Source organism: Phascolarctos cinereus, unplaced genomic scaffold, assembly GCF_003287225.1.
Source record: "Phascolarctos cinereus isolate Bilbo 61053 unplaced genomic scaffold, phaCin_HiC Scaffold_2;HRSCAF=192, whole genome shotgun sequence".
NCBI lineage: Eukaryota > Metazoa > Chordata > Mammalia > Diprotodontia > Phascolarctidae > Phascolarctos > Phascolarctos cinereus.
In genome coordinates, this window is record NW_027555625.1 from 13892556 (window position 1) to 13908036 (window position 15481).

Here is a 15481-nt window from a genome sequence, read left to right on the forward strand (position 1 = left end):
ATGTTAAATGACTTTCGCAGGTATGCAGAGCCCAGATGTGTCAAGGTTGGAACTTTAACTCAGACCTCAATGGCTCCAAAGTTTGAACATTATCCCCTCCAGAAGAAATACAAAATTTAAATTCTTATCCCATGAGGAATTTAGCTTCTATGGTTCAGATAACACACACATATGTGTATGTGTGTGTATACATACACACACACATATATATATATACACATATATACATATATATATACACACACATGTATACATAAATATTATGTATATGTGTGTGTATGAGTAATATGTCTATCTATATCTATCTATCTCTATATGAAATAAAAGGTATAATTTTGACAGGAGGTCAATAATAAGTATCACACAATATAAGGAATGACAGAAAGAAAAAGATGGCTTGTTGAAAAGTATTTTAGGAAAATATAAGAAATGCAAAACCATTTTCTGCTTTGGTAGCTTCCAATGAGATAGAGAGCTTCACAAAGACTTTATGGAGTTGACATCTGGGCTGAGCCTTAAAGAAAGACAAGAATATCCAAAGGCAAAATTTAGCAGCAAGCACATCCTAATCACAGGAGACAATAAGAACAACTAATATCTAACACTTATGTACCACTTAGTATTTGTCAGGCATGAATTTGATGCTCATAACAGGTATGGGAGGTAGGTATTGACATATCTATCTATCTATCTATCTATCTATCTATCGATCGATCTATCTGTGTGTGTATGTATATACATATATATATGTATATATATTCACATATACACACACACACACACACACACATACATATACATACATAGCATTATTATCCCCATTTTACCAATGATGAAACTGAAACAAACAGTTCAAATGGCTTATCCAGGATTATAAACAGTAAGCATCTGATAGCAGATTTGAACTCAGGACTTCCTGACTCTAGGACAAGCGTCTGCACGTTGTGTCACCTACCTGCCTGTATAGGAACAATACTGGCCAATAGGCAGAAAGACATAAAAAGATGAGGTGCCATGTAAAACTTGAGGACCTTTTTCAAAGTATGCAACATTGAACAGGATTATGGAGACTTTTCAATGACAGAATATAGCATATATATTTTGTCTTCTTAGAATAAAAGAGATCTACTAGAGCTTTATAAACAGGAAATATGGTTAGACTTATGGTTTGTTGGGATCATTTTGGCATCTGGGTGGTGGATGTATGAAAAAAGGATAGAGATTGTTGGTTCAGAGACCAATTTTGAGGTCATTGCGTTACCCCAAATGAGACATGATGAGGTTTCTATAAGGTGATTAAGTATGTGAATGAATAGAGAGAAATTATGTAAGTGGTGTTGTAAAGGGAGATTCAGTAGAACTTGGCTATGGGTGTGGTCTGAATCAAAGTGTTTAAGATAACTCCAAAGTGAGTACCTAGCTAAGTATAGAGATGACTAAACCATCAACAGAAGCTAGGAAATTGGGTGGCCAGGCAGATTTTTGTGGGGGGAGGTGATGAACTTAGGAGTATATTGAGTTTGTAGGTCTGATGAAGTGGACCAGCAGGCCATAGAAATCTGGGTCTGCAGTTGATAGTACAGAGACATCTGACACTAAATGGAGCTGGGTAACACAATAGATAGATTATTGAACATGAAGTAAATAAGAACTGAATTCAAATCTTCCCATATACACTTTATAGGTATGTCACTAAGGGCAAGTCATTTAACCTCATTGTACCTGTTTATTCCTCTGCAAAAGGGATTAATAGCCCTATCTTACAATGTTATTGTTAGCACCTTAAAATGCTGTATGAATAGTGATGATGTGATGCTGATGCTGATGATGACAACAAGTGGGATGACTGTTCACAAGAGTGGATGAAATCATTAAAGAAGAGAATACAAACAGAATAGAGAAGAATCCTAGCATGGAGCCTTGAAGGGAAGCAACCCATAAGGAGGAAAATAATGAAACAGTAAAGGGATTTTGGAAATTATTGCTAGACACATAGGAAGAGAATCAATAGGCACTAGTGTCATGGAAACAAGTGGAGAAGATAGTAAGCAGAAGGAGATGGTTGCCAATAAGGTTGAAGTCGAAGTCGAGGTTATTGAGGAATAAGAAAAAGAGGATGAGATTTGTCCATTAAATCCACTGGTGATGTTTGAGTGAGGACTTTAAGTACAACAGTGGTGCAAAGAATGAGAATACAAGGATATGTAGAGATCATAGATGGAAAAGAAAGTATGTGGAAGCATGATTTAAGCACAATAGAATAAATTTCTCCTTCCTCTAAGTTATAAATAGAGCTGTATTATCCAATTGAACTTTTCACATACTAGCTAGTATTACTTTGATAGTAGGTGTTTTATCTCCCTGATTAGGCAGCAAGTACCTATAGACTAATGGTCACATAATTCTTTAACATTTTTCTCCATTTTGCACAAGTTGGTAAGTACTTGAGAGAATTAATGAATGAGAAAATAAATGAATAAACAAATGCACAAATGAATCAATGAATGGATGATGAAAGAATGGATGGATAGAGGGATCGCATGTGGAGGGCATATTTAAAGTCCTATGGAAAGCTCTGCAATTATTTCTTCATCAGGATTAGAATGTAAGTACCTTGAGTCCATGCGTTCTTGCGGTTGTTGCTGTTGTTGTCAGGTTTGTTTCATCTGTATCTCAAGTCCTTAAAGAAACACTTTAAAAATAGTAGATGTTTAACAAATATTTGTTGGATGAATGAAGGGAGGAAGGGATAGATATTATTTTCTCTTGGACTGAGAATTTAAATGACAGTGCATATATATGACAGCTTTTCCCAGCGGGAAAAGATCTGACAAGAGCGTTTATAATCAAACTATTAAGACATTTTAGGAAAGCAAGCTACACATTGGCATTATCATGACAATGTCATTGTTATTTATCATTGGCTGAAAGTTGGTCTGCTCCATAAGTAGTTCCCTTGTGATTCCCTTGTATCATTGGATTTCAAAAGCCAAATATATATTTTTTCTGGAATGTTCCTTCTTTGAGTTCTGAATTTACCTGCCATTAATGTGATGGAGTTACCTCCTGTTCTCAAAGTGTGGAGCAGTAAATTCTTTTAAGTGTCTCTGTATTAGTTACCAGGTAGAGAGGATCACTGAAAAACTAATATAGACTGATTTACTATCAGAGTGAAGGTGTATTGTGAGGATGGATCTGGCATACTAAATTAGAGTGTTTCTTTCTCACCTACATTCAGAGGTTCTCTGTAGCCACCCATTTTTTAGCCAAATATTAGTCAAGCAGCTTTCTTTATTACTCAGTGAAAAAAAAAGCATTGAGGCTTAGTGTCAGATGCTTAGAGGAACAGTGGAAAACAACAAAAACAACAACTATAAGCATAGTGGGAGACCTTGGTGCCCAGATGATCCACTTCAACTTATCCTGCAGGGCTCTCCATTGGACATTAAATCTGGTAGGGTGGCTTCTCCAAATGTTAGCTTCCCTTAAAGACCTGAAAAATCATTTGGATATCATAATAACCACATTTGGGAGTGGGAACAGACATTAAAGGACATCTGTTCAAAACCCCTTCATTTTATTGATATGGATTTGAGTCTGAGAAATTTTCTATGACTTGCTCAAGGTCATACCATTAAAGAAGAGACTCTTTATGTTTTGATTTATATCAATATGTGTCATGAAAAAAATTAATAGAAGTTGAGAAGTGGCAGATTAAAAATCAATATAAGTGCCACATAAGGGAAAAATAGAGATTCTTAAGAACATGAAGATGTAGAAAATTCTCTCTCTATCTCTTCTGTGACAATAATTGGATACACATTTTGGGGTATAGTCTGGGGGATGTTCCTTTTCAAGTATGGATTATAATTCATACCCTTTAGCTATAATTTATAGCCTTATAAATCTGAGACTGTATGTTTCTGAAACTTCCAGTGGTCTAAAAAACTCCCTAAACTATCAAATTCTTGTAGCTATCCTTCATCTAGAGGCAATTGGAGCTAATATGAAAGTTTCAGAATATATCAGCTTATCATTCAGGAAGAGATGGCCTGAAAGCAAGGCCTTGATGTATTTCCTGAATCCACTGTGGCTCCACTAAGATAAAATGAGGAGGCAGACATTGCAGAACAATCTTAAGGATTTAAGGTGTAGACCTGGATTCAAATGACACTTTCAAAACCTATTAGTTATGTGGCTATGAACAAGTAATTAAAGCCACATATTGTTACCATTTGAAATGGAGATGAAATATCACTCAACTCTTTATTTTACAGATGAGGACAATGAGAGTTCAAGAGGAGAAAACCTTTGTTCAAGGTCACTAAGGTGATCCCTTCTGATAGGATTATTGCAAGGCTAATGTTACATCAACATAAAGTTCTTTGTAAACTTTAAAGCACTACATAAATGTTCATTATCAATTTAACACTTTTTTTCCCCTATATACCCTAGTTGGGGTAGGGCGAAAAACTGGCCTTGGAATAAGAAACAACAGAATTTAAGTCCTGTCTCAGATACAACTTACTATACATCTAATCACATGCCACAACATCTCAGAACCACAAACAATTCTCTAAGAAAATAACACTTAACTAACCAACCAATTAACCAGTAAAAGCTTGCTGAAACCTGTGAAGGAAGAGAGAGTTTCTATACTGGGAATGCCCTGAACTGAAGAACTCAAAATTCCAATCCATCCAAAATATTGTCACTAAGAAATCACCAAATAGAAGAGAGCTGTATGGTGGAAAGGCAGAAAGAGGAAGTAGTGATAACTTTTTAAAAATTTTCAACGTATTCCATAGAGGGGAAAGAATGGTTTTATCAACTCTCTCAGATAAGGGTCTGAAATTCAAGGCACATAAGCAGTTGTGGATATACACATGCACATATATGTTTGTGTGGGATTATACATATATGTATGTGTGTACAATATTTGTGTATACACAAATCGGTGTACATATATATTTATACACACACACACACCCGTGTGTATATCACTAAAAGCCAATCCTCAACAGATGTTTGTCAAAGTGACTTCTCAAAAGAAAAATTGCAAACTATTTATAAGCATATTTAAGAATGTCCTGCGTCACAAATAATAGAAAAGCAAATGAAACATTCACTGAGCTTTTAGTCTCACACCCTAAAAGTGGTAAAAATGATGAAAAGGTTCATTAGTCAATGTTGGTCAGGTTGAAGAAAGGTAGGCAAATGAAGGTTGGTGGACTTCTGAATTTTTACATCCGTTCTTGAAGACTACCATTCTGGAAATTATGACAACTGTGAATAAAAGTTCTATATACAAGCATGGTGATGATGATGATGATAATCATGATGATGATGATAATAATAACAATAATAATAACAATAACACTAATTATATAGTTCTCACTATATGACAAATATTGTGATAAGTGCTTTAAAATTATCTCAACCTTCAAAAAAATGCAAATTAAAGTGAGCAGAGTCAGCAAAACAATAGACACAATACCTACACAAATATAAATGAAAAGAATAAAAGCAGAAATAAAAAGAAACAAAATTAAATGTTGCAACATTATAGGGATCAACCTTTACACCAAAGAAGAAATATGTGTAGACATTCCTTCCTATCTTTAAAGAAGTTCAGGACCATGGTGGTGAAATACTTCATATCTAGTTTTGTGAAACTTTTTTTTGCTTCTTGATTCATTTTTCAAACTTTATTTAAAAAGAAGAGAGAGTAATATCTTGGGAAATTCAGGTGATAAAAACAAAATTATCACAAAAATGTATTTTAAAAACTTGCTTATAGAAATTTTAGTTGGTTTGGAACAATTTCTTTTTTCTAAAGTCATAGATTTTCAAAGATAATTTATGTTTTATAAAATCTTAGGATTTAGAGGCAAAAGGGAAATTGGAAAATATATATCTCATAGTTTAACAGATGATAAAACCAACACCTTTAAGTAGCAAACAATTGGTTCAAAGTCATTCAATAAATAGCCAGAATGTGATTTGGGGTGGGAATTGTACATACAATACTTTTTTGGAGGGGTGAGTTCTACATTGATCATACAATCATAGATTTACAGTAGGAAGGGGCCCTGGAGTCAGCTTATCCAATTCCCTCATGTTAGGGAGGAGAAAAGTTAGCATCAGACAGGTGAAGGTTATTTTCTTTTTTTTTTTTAATTGAAGGTAGCAAAGATTTATTGTTACGCTTTTCATCCGGTAAGTATTCTTAAAGGATCCTGCAACCTTAGAGAGGTACAGGTGAAGTTTATATAGGATAAAATGCAATAAAACATATGTAAAATATGCTAACTAGGGGATTCAGGGTGGGATTAGGGAGTGGTTAAGGAGTGGCCAGTTGAAACTCAAGATAAGAAAAGTCCCATTATTCAAGAGAGTATCTGGTTCCAGACATCCTGGGCCCAGTGATAGCAAACAGGAAGAATACTGATCAGCTCTATCTGGTCCTGGAATTTGCTGACACAGGAAGGGGTGTTTTTAGTTCACTCACAGAGAAAAAGATTAATTTAGGTTTTTGGCCCTTCTTGGGGCTCAATTAATCTTAAATGATTATCAAGGGACAGTGTTTCTGAGGCTAGGGAGAAATTGGGGCCCAAGTACAAGCACCCAAACATAAGCACCAAAGCATAAGCACCCAAGCACCCCAACATTCCCCCCTTAAACAGATGGGACCCAAAATCTTTTGGGGTTAAGGACGATGGTCTCAGCTTCTGAAACTGCTTCCTGCTGGGTTTCGGCATAGAGCCGTCCCTGCCTCCTGGGGTCCCTCTGGTCAAGGAGTCGGATCTCTAGCCAGTGTCTGGAACTCGGCTGGTGCCAGATCCAAGGGGTGATGGGTTGAGGTCTCAGACAGATGTTGGTACCCAGCCTGAGCAGTCATCCAAAAGTGGAGGGCACTGAGCCTAGAGGACTTTAATCTGGCAAGGAGATTAAGCAGATGATAGCCAAAAAGAAGTAAAAGGAATATAATCAGGAGTGGGACAAGAATAGAAGTTAACATAGAAAGAAGCCAGGATCCCCAAAAAGAGGATGGCCTGGTATACTAAGGTTTTCATGGATGTCTCACATCCAGGTGACTTTCTCTAGTCCTACTGAGCTCCACCTATTGAGAGTTGTTAATATACATACAGCAGGAGGTGTTGGCCAGTGCACAGACACCTCCACTAAGCAAGTAGATAATCCAAAGCTATCTGATTATCCAGGACCACATTTGCCAGGGAATCCAGAGGCTGCTGAATGTCCCAGAGACCATAAGCTGTGTCATTTGCCAATTGGTGAATGGTCCCTGTCAGGTTTGAAAGAATGAACTCACGTTGTAAATGTCCATACCAAGGCATGAGACACTGTGTTCCCTTTTTAAGGTACCAGAGAACATTGTCCCAGAACCCACGCTTCACTCTTGTTAGGGGGGAGGTGCTGGGTTCAGTAATATTGAAAATGGTCAGAGGTGGTGCCAAAAATCAAGGGAGCACACACCAAAATCCTTATAAGGTGCTAAACACCAGGTGGCCAGAACAGCGGTCCTGGGGTCCTGCCAAGATGTGGGTTTTGCTTCACTTCTTCCCCAGAATCCTCACCACCTGGCCCACCCATCCCACAAAGGAAGGAGCATCCCTTAGGGGTACAGATGGGGCCTGTTTATAAAAGATACTGAGCATGGATGCCCCATGGATCAGTATGATTACATGCCAATATTACAGGTAAGAGAGAAACTTTCAAAAGATCAATAAGAGTTACAGCTAGAAGGGGGCAGTAACATTGTGTGTCAACTAGGAAGAGAAGGTTAAATAAGAAATACCTACTAGGAGAGTGGCTGGAAGAATTTGGTCATAGGTGCAAGTAGGGAGTGTTCCCTCAGAACAGGTGGTACAGCTGGCAGAGGTAAAGTTCTCGGGACACATCACTGTAGGCATCATTACACGTCGTGCAAGTCAAGATACCAGCAGAGACATTTACAATCCCTCGCCTGGCAAGGGTCTTTATCTGTATAGTGGCCATAGAACTTGTCTCCCAAGCAAGGGAATAATTCCCTGTTGAGGAACAGGACATTGAGATAGAAAAATTTTCCTAAAAAGGAGTGGCCAGTACAAAAGGGGTGGCAAAGACCTCTGAGGTGGTTACATTGGGGGGGGGGCTCTTGCAAAAACTGCCTTAAACAAAAGAGGTTCCTAACTTTAACCTCACAACTGAATAGATATACAATCTTGTTCCACAAGCTTGTGTATCCTTCTCTAATTACACACCAGAAATTTAATCTTTTACATATGATAAATTCCAACACTAATTTTATACTTAGGCCATGGGATGACTTACAAATTCAGATCAAAACAGCAGGATCTCACCTACTTATATTGTGCTCATGTCTTTTACTGACCACTTACTTGCTCTGATCACAGAAATCTACCATAAAAGGAAAAGGCAGGGACATGTGACATCCAAATATGACAGGACAGAATATCCTTATCTCTGTTTGAATTCAGATAACAGTCAGTTCTCCAATCATGCAGTATCAATTCCACATCATAGCCAGACTCAGGAATAGTCAGGTGGGAAACATTCCTTCTCAAAGGAACACAATGGGGAAACTGAGCCAGGAGGATCCCATCCTAGATTGAGGCTAAGATTGTCCTCACAGCTTTTTCCCAGATGCAGACATCCACCTGTTCTGAGTAGCTTGTGGCATTTCTGATACTAATTTAATGCAGACAACTATATCCAAATTCAAACTCAAAACAAAATTAGTTATAGTCCCAAGAGCCTTTTACCCTAAACAGCAAGTTTCACTAATCACAGCTTAAAGCCAGATACAGTTAATTTTACTCCCATGGAGTTGCAATAAGCAATAAAGATTTACCAGGACTCACATACATAAGAGATTTCACTTAACATCTTTCTTTCTCAAACTTAAACTTGTCCTGGTGTTAAAGCCAATCATTAGAAATCATTTCTATCTACTGTACATAAACTTGCAACTTCTCAGCAAGTCAAGTTCATTGTTTAGGGACTCCAAACAAGTTCTCTTCTCAGAGCAGATGATCTTGCCCACACAGATTTTTTTTCCAGGGACCTTGGCAGGTTTACAAAATAAGGGGAATTGCCTTATACCCCAGGGAGGGGCTAATCCTGGTGCCCCTGCCTGCCGACTTCTTTATCCCAAAGAGGACTGTTTTGAATAGGCAGAACTGATCTGGATAAGGCTTTTACCCAATCCCCACCTTTTCACACAGTAATCAATTAACAATTCTAGGTTTTAACATTAAAACAGTAACTTCAAATAACTTAGTTAACAATCTTATAACTTTCATAAGTGATAGTCAAATTGTTTTAGCTATAAGCCCTTCTTTAATTACAGGTAAAGGTGGAAGTACCTAGTTTACTAAATGACAGTTATAAAACATTATAGGACAGGGTTAGCAGGGCTGACAAAAGAATATAACTGGTTTTGCAGTCTTCCCACTGTAGTTTCTCTAAGTTCACACTTTAATAACATCCAAATTATGAAAAACTGCTTGACAAAACAGGACAAAAGTTTACCAATCTGATGACTCCAATTCTGTTGAATGCATTTCCAAATTTTCTTACGAAGAAAATCAGGCATCTCTTCACCATTGACATTGCATACTGGTCACACCTAATTAAGGAACTAATAACAGTAGTTAACATTTATAGTGTCTGCCCTCTACCAGGCATTGTGTTAGGTACCTTCCAATCATGTGAGATAAACTGAGGTAACTTGCTTAATGTCACCCAGTTAGCAAATTTCAGATCCATACATTTTCCCAATTTACTTTACTTCCAAACAGTATAATAAATTCTGACTTAGGCATTAAATTAAGAGCATCCCATTTCATTTGAAATATTAATAGAATGAATGAAATTACCTTTTGGTTGTGTTACGGTACACAAAAACTTTTTTATGAGAGGCAGAAAAGATTGGGAAAAGATTCACCTCTTCTTTCCTCACCTTTCTCTCTTCTACATTTAACAACTTGGCCAAGGTTGCAATGTAAAGAGAGAGGGAGAAAGAATTTTTTTTTAACAATTCTCCAAAAGTTTCAAAACCTTTTTACTCTCAAACCTCTATTCATACTGTGTAAATAAATTATACCTTCTTTAAGCTTTCTAGACATACTCCTCTCTCCTACATGCTTAAACATTCTTGCCTTCTTCTACCTAATTATCCCTCTGATGGACTTTGATTAAAGTCCCTTTAAAACTGCACATATCTAACATCTTTCTAATTCTGACCTGACACTTCGAGGATCCTCCTTAACTTACTTTTTACCAATTATGTAATCTAAGTAATAAAGGTATTTTCTGTCTTTCTCATCCACCCACTCCTCTGAAGCTGCTGTTATCAGGGAGGGAGAGAAAGAAGAAAAAAACGGCATTCCAGAGTCCAGCTACAGCCCTGGCTGCAAAGGGTTTCTCAGATTACACAGGGACACACACCACACAGACACAGACAAACACAAACATAGAACAGATAACATGATATTGACAGGGATAATCCAAAAACTCAGAGAGACTTCCCCTGTACAAAACAGAAAGTTTTTCGTGATTCTCCAGATGTTATGGAGACCAGGCAAAAAATTTTTCTTAAGGTTTGGGAGAATGAGCTTTCTCCAGTTGTTTAAAAGACAACCTAGGGGCGAATCTCAAGGTGTAGAGGGAGATTCGCCCAGCCTCTTTGCCTATAAGCCTAAAAAAAAAAAAAAAGGACTTGGTCCTGTAGTCTACTAGCCTCGACCAGTGTCCTGGTGAGGGAGAAAAACCCCGCAGAAGTTCCCAACAAGGTGTCCCTTGTCATGAGGGAAATCCGCTAGAGCCTGTTGCAGGCTCGACCCAGTCCTAGCAAGCTTTCCTAGGTGCTTGAGGGACGACTCAACTACAGGGCGAGAGGAGGGGGGAGACTTACCTTGAGTCGAAGAAGGCTTGAGACTTCAGACTAGCCCCATGTTGGGCGCCATAAACGTTGTGGGCTGAGAGGTTGAGAGATTGTGACCCCTCAAAGACCGGAGTACAGGACGGGCCGTCTGGAAGGAATTCACAGACTCAAGCATTCTTTAATTGAAGGTGGCAAAGATTTATTGTTACGCTTTTCAACGGGCAAGGATTCTTCAAGGATCCTGCCGGTTATTTTCTATTTCATAGAAAGTAAACAAGTGGCGGAGGAAAGATTTGACCCAAAGTCTGCAGTCTACAGATGCATCTGTCTTTCCACAATATTAAATAGTTTCTTACAAAAATTCACAAAGATGCTAAGTGGAAAATATGATTTTTTTAAAATAAAAACAAAACACAACTGTTTTCTTCCAAAGACATTCTTAAAAGAAAAAAATAATATGAATAGTATTTGATTAAGTAAAATATTTATTTTAACAACTTAATTTAGAGATCTGATTGTTGCCCCTGTAGTCAAAGACCAAAGTCCAAGAATTTCCTTTATCACTGGCTTTTTATGTGGCTATTGATACACAAGTCATTTACCATCTCTAAATCCCAGTTTTCTCATTTGTAATATGAGGGTAGTTGTTCTTGCAATAAATACATTTTTGCATTATTATGCGTTTCCAAAAAAGCAAAAAAAAAAAAAGAAAAAAGAAAATGGAGGTACATTACTTTACAAACCTAACATAAACTTAAGTTACTATTAACATTATATAACTACATTTTTTTCCATATATTGTATTAGTGAGATGCTGCCAGGCACTTAGGTATAGCATAGTGAATCCAGTGCCATATTTGAAGCTAGGACATGCAGGTGCTAATCCCACTTCTGATAATTACATATATTATTATATTATTTTGGACAATTCAGTCTCTCTTAAATTTGTGATCTAAAAAAAGGAGAGTATTGAATAGTGCCTTTTAAAGTCTCTTTCAGCTTGGAATAATTATAAGTTCTGGCTTCACTCACTGATTATGCCACCTCTAATATAATGCTAACAGTTTCTCTTAAATCTTACTCTGTTTTCCCATCATAGTTAGGGCATGAGTTAATAGTGCACGGCTGGGGGATTTTAAATGCCTTTTCCTCACCTCCCTCCCAACTCTGCCACCAACCAATGTCCATTTTTTTTTAATTAATGATTTACATTTCCATATATATTTTAGTGAAACCAATACTAAGGGCAATTAAAAAAAAAACACCACTACTGCAACTCTGATCTTGCAACTTACATTATAATGTCTCAAATATAAATATTACATAAACAAATATCTCCAAGCTATATATTGCAATAGTCAAGAGCATGCATTAAGTATTTCACATGTGTGAGACACTGTTCAAAGTACTGGAATAGGAGCAGCTAGTTGCTCAGTGGATAGAGCTCCAATCATGGAGTCAGGAGGACCTGAGTTCAAATATGGCCTCAGACAGTTGACACTTACTAGTTGTGTGACCTTGGGCAAGTCTCTTAACCTCATTGTCTTGCCAAAAAAGCCAAAATAAAGTACTGGGAATACAAACAAAAAACAAAAGTAATATTTAATGCCTCATGGAGCTTCTTTTTTAAGAGACATAGGCAAATCCTTCAAGAAGCAAGTCAAAAGCTCTTCACTTAGGTGGACCAAAGTCTCAAAGAAATTACTAGACTCTCAGAGAATATTAATGGTAACCTAGAGCTGAGCAGACTCCCTGAGCTATCCATGGTACCTCACCTAGAAGCCATTGGCTTGCAACCATTGCCCAGTGCAAAATGAAAGCTTATAAGAAACAAAAGGAGATGATAACTTCAGGAAGGCACAGACATTTCATTTGATGAAACATGGATTTTATGTTTAACATTGTTCCGTGACATAAATTCTCCAAAGAATTATTTTTTTAAAACACTTATTGATGTTCGTATTGCTGCAGAAAGCAATGAGTCATGGATGAGCACTAATTGAAACAAAGAGACAGTTAATACCAGAAATAGAGCTGAAAGATGCCAGGTCTCTTTCCTTGTATGTGGAAGTAAGGAGTGACATTTCACTTTCTTGGCAATCCTTTCTAGATTAACACAATCACTTTCCAAAGAGCTATGTGGAATAAATGGAGAGAGGAGACAATGACCCCATGAAAGATTTCAGGCAAACCAGCAGCATCAGGGATGGACTCGCTCCCCAGTGTTTGCGATGAGAGAGATAGATGAGCTCTGGGCTCCAAAGTGAAGAATGCACTCTATTAACAGTGAGAAAATGCTGGCCAGTGATGACAGCTCTCACCAAGTGCATTAGCAGGATAGAAAATGGGAGTTGTAGTACAAGCTTCCCTGCAGCCCTGGTGCCCTTGTTTCTGATGAAGCTATCAAAAAGAGACTGGTAGTATTGTCTGTGTCCATAACTCTGGTACATTCTGAGACGTACATTCAGGGATCTTTAGGCAGTTCAGGGGCATCTTCTCACATTTTTTTAAACTGTGAGATGATACAGGGCAGTGCGTCAGAAAGAATAAAATGCTAAACTTGATTACTTTCTACTTACACTGTACATATCTTGTATGTATTTGTTGTTGTCATTTTAATTGTGTCTTTCCTAATTAAATGTGAGCTTTTTGAGGACAGGGACCCATGTTTTCCTGTCTTTGTATCCTAAGCAATTAGTACAGTGTTTGACATACAACAGGTGTTTAATAAATACTTCCTGACTAATGGGCTCAGCGGATAGAGTACTAGACTTAGGATTCATTGAGAGCTTAACTCGTTCCTGCTTCAGCCATTTACTAACTATTTGACTAGGCCAAAACTCAGTCTCTCACAGCCTCACTTTCCTCACCATGATGCTTTAATAATTGCATTTACCTCATAGGATTTTCATAAAGATCAATTGAAATAAAATGTGCAAAGCATCTTGCTGGTCTTAAAGTCCCAAATAAATGCTAGAAGTAGTAGTAGTAGTAGTGTGGTGGTAGTAGTAGTAGTAGTAGTAGTAGTAGTAGTAGCAGCAGCAGCAGCAGCAGTAGTAGTAGTAGTAGTAGTAGTAGTAGTAGTAGTAGTAGTAGTAGAAGCAGCAGTGATATATCTAATTCATCAGTTAATTAAACAGCAAATACTAATTACATCCTTATACTGGGCACCAGGGATAAAAGATAAAAAATGTATTTATCTTCAAGAATCTTCTTTTCTATTGCTGAAACAAGTCAACAAGTACACATAGCCAATTAATCCACCAAGAGGCATTTATTATGTTTCCACTGTTTTCAGATATCTCAATAGGCACCACAGATACAAAGACAAAAATAAAATATCCATGTTCTAAAGTAGCTAACATTAAATGTGGGCTGATAAGATAGGCACATACATATGTATATGAATATACATATGTATGTGAAAATATACACACACACATATATGCATGTATGCATATGTATGTATGTTTGCATATAAAGAAATAAATACAAACTCACCTAGGGGTTGGCAAATATGTTGGGAGGGATAAGAAAAGTCCTTGGGTATGATAAGTCTTTGAATAGGTATTTGAGGCCTAATAAGATTTCTGAGAAGGAGGAGGGAATTAATTTTAATCATGAGTAAAGAAATAAACTTTTATTAAACACCTGCTATATGTCAGACACCATGCTAAGCACTTCACAAATATTATGTCATTTCATCATCACAACCTAGGGGCTAGTTAGGAGCTATCATTATCCCCATTATACAGTTGAGCGTATTGTGGTAGAGTTTAAGTTACCTATGTAGGGTCACAGTTAATCAGTGTTTGAGATTGAATTTGAATTCAGGTCTTCCTGACTACGGGCCCAGTCCTCTATCCAATGGCCACCTACTTTCTTCTAACTACTGATACAGAAGACAGAGTCACAGGACTTCAGTTTAAAACTTAGCTCTGACATTCTATCTGTGCCTTTAGGAGAATCCCTTCACTAATATTTAGAATGACCAGGTCGTACTGGATGGTTTCTGGGTTTCTACATATAAACATCTGATCCTATGACCACAACCTACCTTGGTTTAGTCTTTGTTCCATATTAACTTTGTGGCACACATTCCTGTGTGTAGGGGTGGGGATTATCCAACTACATTAAAAAAGTGAAGTCCCTGGATGGTGGCCACTCTTTATTGTCTTGAGGAATAGGATAGCCCTGACGATCTGGAGATGTATTTGTAATGCAATAGCTCACTTCTGTTCCTCGCCCCACACTTGTGTGCTTTCACCCATAATTTTCTGTTGATATCAATTTTTCAGCCAGACTTAATTAACTTTTTAAGTTTTTTTTTTTTAATAACATGGTTCAGTAAGAAGAAAATAGACAAATCACGTCACCAAAAGTTGGTCACACTATCCCACAGGTATATGCAGAGTCTGGAGGAGATTAAGCCCAAGCTTTAACAGTGTCTGTGGCAAAAAGATCACTCAGAGATCCTGACAGCCACTTTACTGTAGTCATCAAGGAGATTTTATCAGTTAGGTTGCATTTTTTTTTCTACTAGGCTTCCTGTACAACATTTAATCCAGTGTT